The sequence below is a fragment of the Ischnura elegans genome, chromosome 3, assembly GCF_921293095.1.
Source record: "Ischnura elegans chromosome 3, ioIscEleg1.1, whole genome shotgun sequence".
Classification (NCBI taxonomy): Eukaryota; Metazoa; Arthropoda; class Insecta; order Odonata; family Coenagrionidae; genus Ischnura; species Ischnura elegans.
Window position 1 is genome coordinate 110,887,736 of NC_060248.1, and position 9,896 is coordinate 110,897,631.

Here is a 9,896-nt window from a genome sequence, read left to right on the forward strand (position 1 = left end):
AAATGACAAAAAGAATATGACCATGGGGTACACCACAAGAAATCTATTTAATATTAGATCTTCATCGGATACCATGATCGGGCACCACAGCAGACCGATGCTTGTCCTGAAGATTTTACCCACTGGTTTGCAAATCCTCTAACAACAAGGTGATAAACTTAAACTATAAAGAGCAGATCATATGATACATATGAAAGAAGATAAGACTGATTAAATACCTTATTAGAGAAATTTCAATTAAACGAAAAATAAGCCTAATTAACTTAACTCACCTAAAAGCCTGCGTTTAAACGATACAGGTACAAGTTAATGCCTATTTGCGTGAATTATTTTTGTGGACCGAAACGGAACATGTACGAATGTTTGAACCTAGCTAAAATAGGTTAAATTTGTCGATCATGCATTTGCACAAGTTGAGTGGTTACACGTGAAACCACTTAACGTGCAACAACGCAACCGTACGGTACATTTCGTGTTCTTTCTCGCGTTCATACATTTAGACTTGTACGGATTTATGTAGGTGTAAAAAGGCCTTAAGCGGAGTGTCCTTTATACGATTTATCAATTGCACTCATGACATTGTATGACAGTCTCAAAAGCAGTCCTACACTTGAACCAATCTCGTCAACAACGAGCCTTAAGCATAAATGCAATGCGTGTCAACCTGACCTTAAGAAAATTACATAAGTAAAATACAACCGAACATCAATAATTGATTAAACTTCAGTTGAAGATTAGAGGAAGATATCATCATTTAACAGAGAATACAATCTTCATGGGAAAAGCTTGAAGAAAACCTAGGTTGGCCGCCAAAAAGCAACAAACGGAATGCTTTAACTAGAAGTTCACGTACCCTAACCTAAGAAGTCATATTCTATCTCAATTTCACGCAATATCAAGTTCAAATAACTAATAATTGATCTAAATAACAAATAAATCAATATAACTTACAAAATTAACATAATTCTTATGTAACGGACGGAATGCTTCGACCGGAAAGTTCACTCACTACATGTCTTATTAATTTCGAATAGCCATTTTCTATCTACCCTTCTCGCTAGCTCAAGCTTAAACCACTAATAATTAGATAATATTATATATAATTAATTATCACAACAACAAAGTTTATAAGATATCTTGGTCTTGCCGCTCAATTTCTTCCCCGATCTGGCCCGTGGCGACTCTGAATTGTGAAACCATTGAGTTACAGCCATTTGCCTCACCGTAATATCCCCCGAATAGTTCTTTAACCATTTGTTTTTAGCATTTACTATCCAGGCTCTCTTAGCGACTTCTTCCATCAACTCCAAATGGTCATATTATTGCCGGCCAGGTCCACAATTGTTATGAACACCATTTTCTTTTGCCTTCCTTCCCGTTCAAATTCGCGCTGAAAACCGGTTCGCTCCAGCCGCCCTACCTATTTCTTGGGAGCGTTTGTAGCGAGAGAGAAGCGAATATAGTGACGTCATGCGTGACGTACGAGAGCGCCACGGGAGCTTTTGTAGCTTCTACTGGACCACGAAAAGACTCGCTTCCAGTGCTTCGGAGCACTGGGAGCTTGTACTGGACTACGCCCTCAGAGGACTCTGAATACAGTTGCTTGTCAGCGCCTCGAGTGGCGATTTTTGAAGCTGATTTTAATGCGCGCGGAGCGAAAACAACTCTAGCGGCGGACATGAGAAACCTCTTGTTGTGCAGTTTACGGGATTGGCAGACTCGTGAACCGTTCGGACACGTTCGGTTACTCTCGGGAGAAGTCGGTTGTCGCTGCACTGTCTTTGCAGCTCCGAGACCATGTTATTCCGCCGCAAGCCCCCCTCCCTCCGGCAACCCCGCGCCTAAGTCAGGAGGTTCATTCTTCCTACTGAACTCAGCACAGCTGAGCACAGCAGTCGACAATTGTAGAGCTCACGCGCGGTAACTTCAGCCCTCTTTCAACAATTTTGAAACGTATTTAATGAAATTTCCAAGATAAATCTTACAATTCCGTTTCCGTTTAGGTAAATGTCAAAGCAGCAATTTATTTTGGGGGTTCACTGAACCAGTGAACCTATAGCACGAGCCGCCACTGCCTGAAAGAGTGAATGAAACATAACATTAATAAAGTCACTAACTCATGAAAATCGGAGGCAGCATATTTATGGTTCTCTGCGTTATATATGTGTTTTATTATTTTTAACTTATAAGATAATGTGAGCCGAATGGGGAAGATTTTATTTTTCGTCGTAACTTCTCTTTCCTTTCCATCTACCAAAACTTCTCTTAATCAATTGCGATTTCAGATCTGTGGAATTCAGATTCAGATCAGATTCACTGTGGAATTTGATTTTGTGCATCTAGGTAGAAAATACGTACGTAAATCAAAATATTATCAATGCCTCAAGATGGCAAGAACCGATATGTGATGATACGTTAGAGGCGGATTTAAGAAGGACGCCTGGCATAGCCGACGCGTATCACCTCCCCACCACAGTGAATATGATGAATCTTCCCATCTGACTGGACTGCTAGTTGATATTTGACCTTCCTAAAGTGGAAATATTTTTGATTAGCTGAGGTACGATTTGAAAAATGTAACAGTTGTACGAAAAATAGACTCCATAATTTACCCCAAATCATATTGTAGCCGCATTATAAGAGTTACGTCCTTCAGATATTGGACCAATTACAGTCAATCTAGGAATTAAGGTTACAAGTTCTATCATTGACGTATTGACGTATTGACATCTGACGTTGTAATAGATTTTACAACTATAGAATGCATGTTAGACTGCATCTGACTCTTTAAAATCATCAAAACCTCCGCTGACTTTGCAAAAAATGTTGAATACTTCTTTACTTCCCTGATTAACTGTGAATGATAGCGTACACTATTTCCATTAGACTTTGTCAGCACAGATTAAAAAATATATGTGGTTCCTAGGTAGATTTCGTAAATAGTACGGATTACCAGCATTTTTATTTTCCTAGGCTCCCTAGTTTTTATTGAATATGAATTTATTACTTTGCGTTGCTGATCCGGGAGCTTTAAATTTTATAATCCATAATTCTATATATTCCCCTTAAAACTCGCCTTACCATTCGCATCACGTAGGTTTTTCCCCTGGCAACACTTTGACTGTCTCATCTCTCTCCCTCTACCCGTCGCCTTCATACTCATCCATACATCATGAGAATTCCACCACCGCTCTTCAATGCTCCTCCTGACCCTCATCTCATTCCGCCCAGAGCCCCTTTATATATTTTTTCCCTTCCATCCCTCCTAACCCCTTTCATCTCTCGCCCCTTCGACGCGCCATATCGTCCATTTTTCCCCCCGCTGACAACCCCACCCTCCGCATCCAACACACCCACATACCTCCACCACATTCCTCACCCTCCTCCTCCTCCACCCGCCTCCTTTCACTCTCCACATCTCAAAAACTCCTCCACTCGTACATATCTCTCTCTCGACGAAAAAGCCTCCACGCATTCCCCTCCCCTAACCCCATCTCTCGGACGATTTTTCACTAAGCCCGCGCTCCTCCCCCACCCACGCACATCCCTCAGCTCTCAACGGTCCAGAAATGACAGATGAAACGCGGAAGGGCGCACACCCTCGGCGCGGGGGAGTCAAGAGACGCGGGACAGAGAGATGGGTATAAGCGGGGAGTTTCTGGAGAGGGATGGGAGAAAGGTGGGAGGGGAAATGAGATGAGTGGCAGTGCGAGGGAAAATTAGAGTTAAGATAAAGTTTTAGTGAGAGCAAAGAAAATTTGTTCCGTAAGGGCAGAGTGTATAACCATGCTACCAATTGTGGGAGGGATGGGAAGCTGTATAAACCTACGCTTGGTAACCACACGCAGCGAGGTTCGAATTAAAAAGAATCGCGTACGAAAGGCATTTTTATATAACTTACTTGCATTTATCGCGTCGTCAGTTCATCGGATTTGAACGTTAGGTGAGGATTACGGCTTTTTTTTCTCACGCCCAAATATTTTATTTTACCCCAAGGAAGCTGAACGAAAACTTTTAATGATCTCAAGTAGTCAACACTTTCATTTCTATTGCATTTCCAATATTTCGCGGGATAATGGGCCGCGATTGGCTCTTATCAGCTATCTTAGAGAAAATATATTAAATAAACAAATAACTTTGAAAGATTTGATTCATTCCTTGACCTGTTGGAGGAGGTTGGAGATAGGGATTGATATAACAATACCCAAAAGGGGAGAATGAAAATAAAAGTACTGCTACTGTTTAAACATTGTCAATGAAATACAGCTTAAAATGTAAATATCAATGGATTTACGGTTCGTCAGCCAACTTAAAACATGGAAAACCCCACAGTGTGGCATATATGTTACATTTTGTGGTAGTAATAATTGACAATAAAATAAATAACCTTTTTCTCGTTTCAGGCTTCATTTTCTGGAAGTTCGATATACCTATCCATGATAAAAACTCAAATGGTAATTTCCAGACTTTTAATTCAAAACTCAACAACCGGCGATGGTGTCAACGCAATGTGTCATTTCCAACTTCCTTGTTCAAATATTGTTGAAACCATAGTCGTTTGTTAAGTTTTGAATTAAAAGTTTTAAAAATGTATACAATCGAACATGGTTTCAACACTTTCAAAACATTGTGTCATTTTCAAGCTCATTGTTCAATGTGTTGAAACCGTAGTCGGTTGTTAAGCTTTGAATTAAAAGTGTGGAAATGACCGTTTATGCTCTTTTCATCATGGAACCCTTTGCTCCATGATAATGGATAATATTTTAATTAAAAGTATGTATTTCATATTTCATATATTAAATACCTTTAATTTATGATTATATATTTAACATTGGGTCACTTATAACTGGTGAGGCCAATCAGCTATTTTAATATTAAGCTACGAAAAGTGTACATGATTGCCATTCGTCGAGTATGGTGAGTTAGTTGGTTCCAAAGGTTTTTGCTGTTTCTGGAAAGTTAAGTCATGAAGTAATCCGGTAGAACAGAGGAGAGGACACGGCTGTACTGCGGGGGAGGACGGGATCCATCGGTGAAGTGAGTTGGTTGAAGATGTTAGGGCGAGAAAGGGAAGGAAAGAGAAGCGATGTAGCCCTGCGCATGTGCCGGGCCCTGGTGGCAGAAGCGGAAAATGTCATTTTCCTCTGTATTTATCATCCTAATTGGGAGAGTAGGGCGGCCACAAAATGGAAGGGGAATATGGCAGCAATGGAAGCTAACTTGGGGACCCTCTCTTTCCCCCATCCACCATAAGGGCCTGTATCTACGGAATCCATACCACAGAGAGTGGAAGACAGTCGAGGAAGCCGCCGACGCGACGGCGAATGGTTGGAGTAGGTACTTGAATGCAAAACATCTACTAATGCGAGAGGAGAAATTGATGATGGCCAGTGGCCTGGCATATGATTTAAGCGTAAGAAAGACAGTATAAGATACATGAATCTTGCAACTTAGAGATTGGAGATAAAATTGAGGGCTCTTAAAAATAAAAATTTGGATTATTCTTGGAAAATTATTTTTTTATTAGAATTAAAAACTGTGCGGTTACAGTTTAAAAGGACTTTATAATACCCATGGAATTTCAGGGTACTTTTCATATTCAGGGCTATTTCATCACAAAAACGATGATGTCATTAAAAAATTTGGTGAAGTTATGTATTGTATTTCGACTGGGATCTGGTGGTATTTATGCTATTATATCAGGTACTTGGATACTCTGTCCGCAATTTTTTAGGACTCCAACGCTGCGTGTATTATGCTGACTTCCTCCAATATGCATATTTAAATGGTATCAAATGGAAAATATGACCGTGAAATTCTAACATAGAGTGGAAAATAATGTCAAGCCGTACGAAGACCTTACATTATATTAGAAAAATATTTTTGATAATGGTCATTTATGGCGGAATTAATGAGCGCAGCTTCTATTTTTCCATTTCAGAAAGCGCGAACTTTCAGCGAAAGTTCTTTTTTATGCCCGGCATATGCGCTGGGTTACATACATAGCAAAAATCATCTGAATACCTCACATAAAATTGAACTTTAAAAAGCATCAAATAAGATACTATGATGGTCTGATAATAGTAACATTTTGGCTCAGTATACTTGTTGGCTTGGCACTTTTTAAGGTTAAATTTATATAAATTATTGCAGCTACTTGTAGTAATGCGGTCAAGCTGACAATGAGATCAAATCTTGCAATAATTTCCGTTTCCAGGTTAGCCATGAAATTGATGTGACTCTGCATCTACGCGATAAAGTTTAACTTTTTTTATAATTGAAGGGAAAATGTGTTTATTATAGCATCCTACAATAGATTTATACGTGACAATGGTTTTATCGTCGCTTTGATTCTAGAAGTTGAGCTATATCGACCTCAATAAATAAGTGGTATTTATTCCTGAGGATGGCCACAGTGAATTCTATAATACACATGTTTTTATAAAAATACAACCTATCATTTCCTTTTGAGCGAATTATCTATCACATAAACTTCTTCAATACGTGCTAGATATACAAGCTCGTGTTTATAACTCCAAGTTTAACTCTATTCAACGATATATAGTGGAACTGCTCGAGAGATTGAAGCAAATAATATTTTTTTCTGTGCTTTCTTTCAAATGGCGAAAGTGAGGCACAATTATTATAAATTTGAGCTGTTGCTGACGCTGCGAAATGTGTCCAAATTCGGCATAACTAACTTCCGCCGTTGTAATGGGTTATCTGTACTAAAAGGTTTCTCAAATCTATTGGCATGTAAGATTTTTTTTAAGTAAATGCGCTCGTGGATTTCCCACAGAAGACGGAGAGGAAAGAGAGATGTGCCTCGAGAAAGTAAGGAAAATCACACTCTTCCGTTTCGTATTTCATGTGTTCCTTGAAACTTCCCGTCTTTTTTCCACTTCCTGAAGTTACAGTGAGGCATCATTTCCAGTGAATATTACCCCTCACAATGCTCATACTGATGCATTTATTGGGGTGACTTGATAATGTTGCACAATTTTCAACCCAGCGAGGTATTTCAGCTAATTCTCATCAATCTATCATCTCTCTGAAGAAAATTGAAAATTTTAATTACTCACCAGTATTTAGTCTATATTCCCGGGAAGAATATTTTGATGAAACAGTGCCCGTAGTGGAAGTTTAAGGGTTGCAAAAAAACCTGAAAAGAATGCATAAACATTATTCGCAATAAAGGGCCCAGATATATTACACTCCCACATTTTTCAAATATTTTACCATATGAAACAACTGGTTAATTTGATCTTCGGGCCAACGGAGACTTTTTGGTGATATTATCAACGCCGATTCTTATTTCTCTCAACAATATCAAAGACGGAGATGATACCGTCATATAAACTGATATTAGAAACGATATTAAATCGATTCTTAGTTTCTAATAAACCTGTTAAAATATATTCACGTGCTTTTCTAAAAAAATCTGCCATTTCGGTGATAGGTAAGTCTCCTAAAGTTTTTCGGTCGTAATAAAAACGCAAACCCTGGGAGAAATCCGAAAACAATACAAAAATATCTCTCAAATAAATCGGCGTTTAAATAGTGATGAATTTTGCAAAATGAAAGTACTTGTATTTTGGATATAGTATGAGAGCCTAATGGAACTTGTTTTAAATGTCTTGCAGATTATGGAAATAGAACTAGCTTAGAAAAAGAAGACACGAATAGCCATTTTCCATATTTGGCCTATTCTCTAATTTCATCCCCCATTAAATTAATTTCTTCGGAATCGAGTGGGCTCTTCCAGTTGATTCAAGTCAAATAGTCTCCGCAGGAGTACGGGTGTGGTGAACGAAGAAGGCTATTGTTTATTGTAAAAGTGATAGTAAAGTTAGTCGATGAGTGGAAGAAGTGCAAATCTAGATTTTCAACTCTATTCAGCGTAAGTCAGCCTTGACGCAAAATCCAGAGTTGGCGTGATAAACTATTTCTTTTACCATTAGCCACAACTCACACACGACGAAAGAAAAGAAACCGAAATAATTCTTATATTCATAACCGCCCACTTCACAATTAAGCTTAATTTCACTCATCAATATATATTTGAAAAGTGGACAGTGAAATGCAAAACTGGTAATTCTGTTTAAGAAATCTGGGTGGAGATTTTTACGCCACGGACGACATCGAGAGTGAACGTAATTAGCCCTTCTCCGTTCCGGCAACAACAACCCTTTCCTTGAGCCGCTCAAGGAAAAAGGGAAATTTCTGTATCTCAGAAACTTGCATATATTATTCAATCTCACTTTTATACCCGGAAAGTGGAAAATAGATCACAAAACTGGTCGATCGGTCAGCCAAGTGGAGGTGGAATTTTGTGAGTCTGTTGGATGACGCGTCATCCAAAAGGTAACACAAACCCTTACCGGGTTTCACTCACAATCCTTTCCCGCATCGCCGGAGAATGGAATAAAGGGGAATAAAAAAAGACATTTCGTGGTTAGGAAGCGTGCATGCATCACGTGCCGTTAAAAACTTTGGTTGCGCTTCCTGGAGATGAAGTGAGGCGGAAGGAAAGGTGGGGAAAAAGGGATATAGGCTCAGGAAAGAGCAAAGTTTTTTTTTAATTCTATCTTTCTCCCCTCCTTTTTTTTCGTCTCGTACGCTTGTGTTTGTGCGGTAGCGGAAGGATGAGAAAGAGAGAGAAGTCGGTTTTAAGGGTTGTTAAGGCGGAAGGGAGAAAAGTGGGAGGGGTACGGCCTGAAATTGTTCGGTAATTGTGGTCGCGTGCGGCGTTCGGCTTTGTTTTGAGAAGTGCCGTGGGCCGGCTGTGGGCGGAGACGGACCCTGAAGGGAAAGGCGGGTGTGGAAACCCCTGCACGGGCCCCCTTATAAGGGGTCTTTCTCGGGGAGGCGGGCATGAAAATTGAAAATGTTATGTGGTCACGCGAAAATCGGAGGTGCACGATGAGGCTTAATGAGAAACAGGAGGAGGTGGAGTGAGTCGCTCCCGGCAGTTTTTTTTTCTTTTCAGTCGGAAAGAGAATCCTATGCCGTGGGGTAGGTGGGTATGGAAAGAGTAACAAGAACGCCTTTTTTTCTTTCCTTCCCGACCACTTAGTATGTATGTTATTCCACTTCCTCGTTTCTGGAAGTTTGCTCAAATTAGCCCTTCAGAAGATATCTCTCTTCGACCTCAGCTACTGTGTGCAGGGCTGTATTTGGAACACCCGTAATAAATTTGAACTTTTTCCAGTTATACTAGTACCTAAAACAGTTTCAGCCCCTGGAGTGGTTTCAATTTTTTTCTAAATAGTTATAATTATTTTTACTACCGAAATTAATTGGCCCCTGAGTATGAATTCAAATAATTATATGTTTTGTTATAATATTAAATATGTAAAATAATATTCAAAAATACGTAAAAGCTAATGGTAAATATTCACACCTTTTACATTTTTAAATATTTCAAAAATGATAATGGTCTTCCCCCGCCAGTTCAACTTTGACGTTAGTTTTATTTTAACCATGGATTTGAAGTATTTTCTCTCGTTGGAGAATATGTTTTAAAATGGAGGATAATTGCGTTAAAATGTCATGAATTAAGGCTAAGTAGCAGTTCTTGGACAGCTTTTACAAATAGATGTATTGTAAAGAAACTGTCGTAAGGCTCTAGCCATTCAATAAATACATTGGGTTAATATTTTTCGGCTGTTTTTAAGTAATTTTCCAAAAATTATGTGCGATCCTATGAAAATGACATAGTGTAACGTCGAAACCTGGGTCGGTTAAGTAAACTCTGTGGAAGATACAACAGTGTACCTTTTCTTATGTTTCCCATTCATTAGCGAATAAGTTGGTGTTGAAGGAAAGAATCGTAGGTATATCAAGAGAAAATAATTTTTTTATTGATTGATGGCTTGAAATCTGAGTGCTATCGC

General features: G+C 39.1%; 1 long non-coding RNA gene across 1 annotated transcript; it reads left to right on the top strand.

Annotated features, from left to right (window-relative positions):
- Window positions 1-1,608: 1,608 nt before the first annotated feature.
- LOC124155088 lies at window positions 1,609-2,061 on the top strand. Its single transcript, XR_006864123.1, has 2 exons — window positions 1,609-1,920; window positions 2,004-2,061. It is a non-coding gene; the product is annotated as an uncharacterized LOC124155088 (long non-coding RNA).
- The last annotated feature ends 7,835 nt before the right edge of the window (window positions 2,062-9,896 follow it).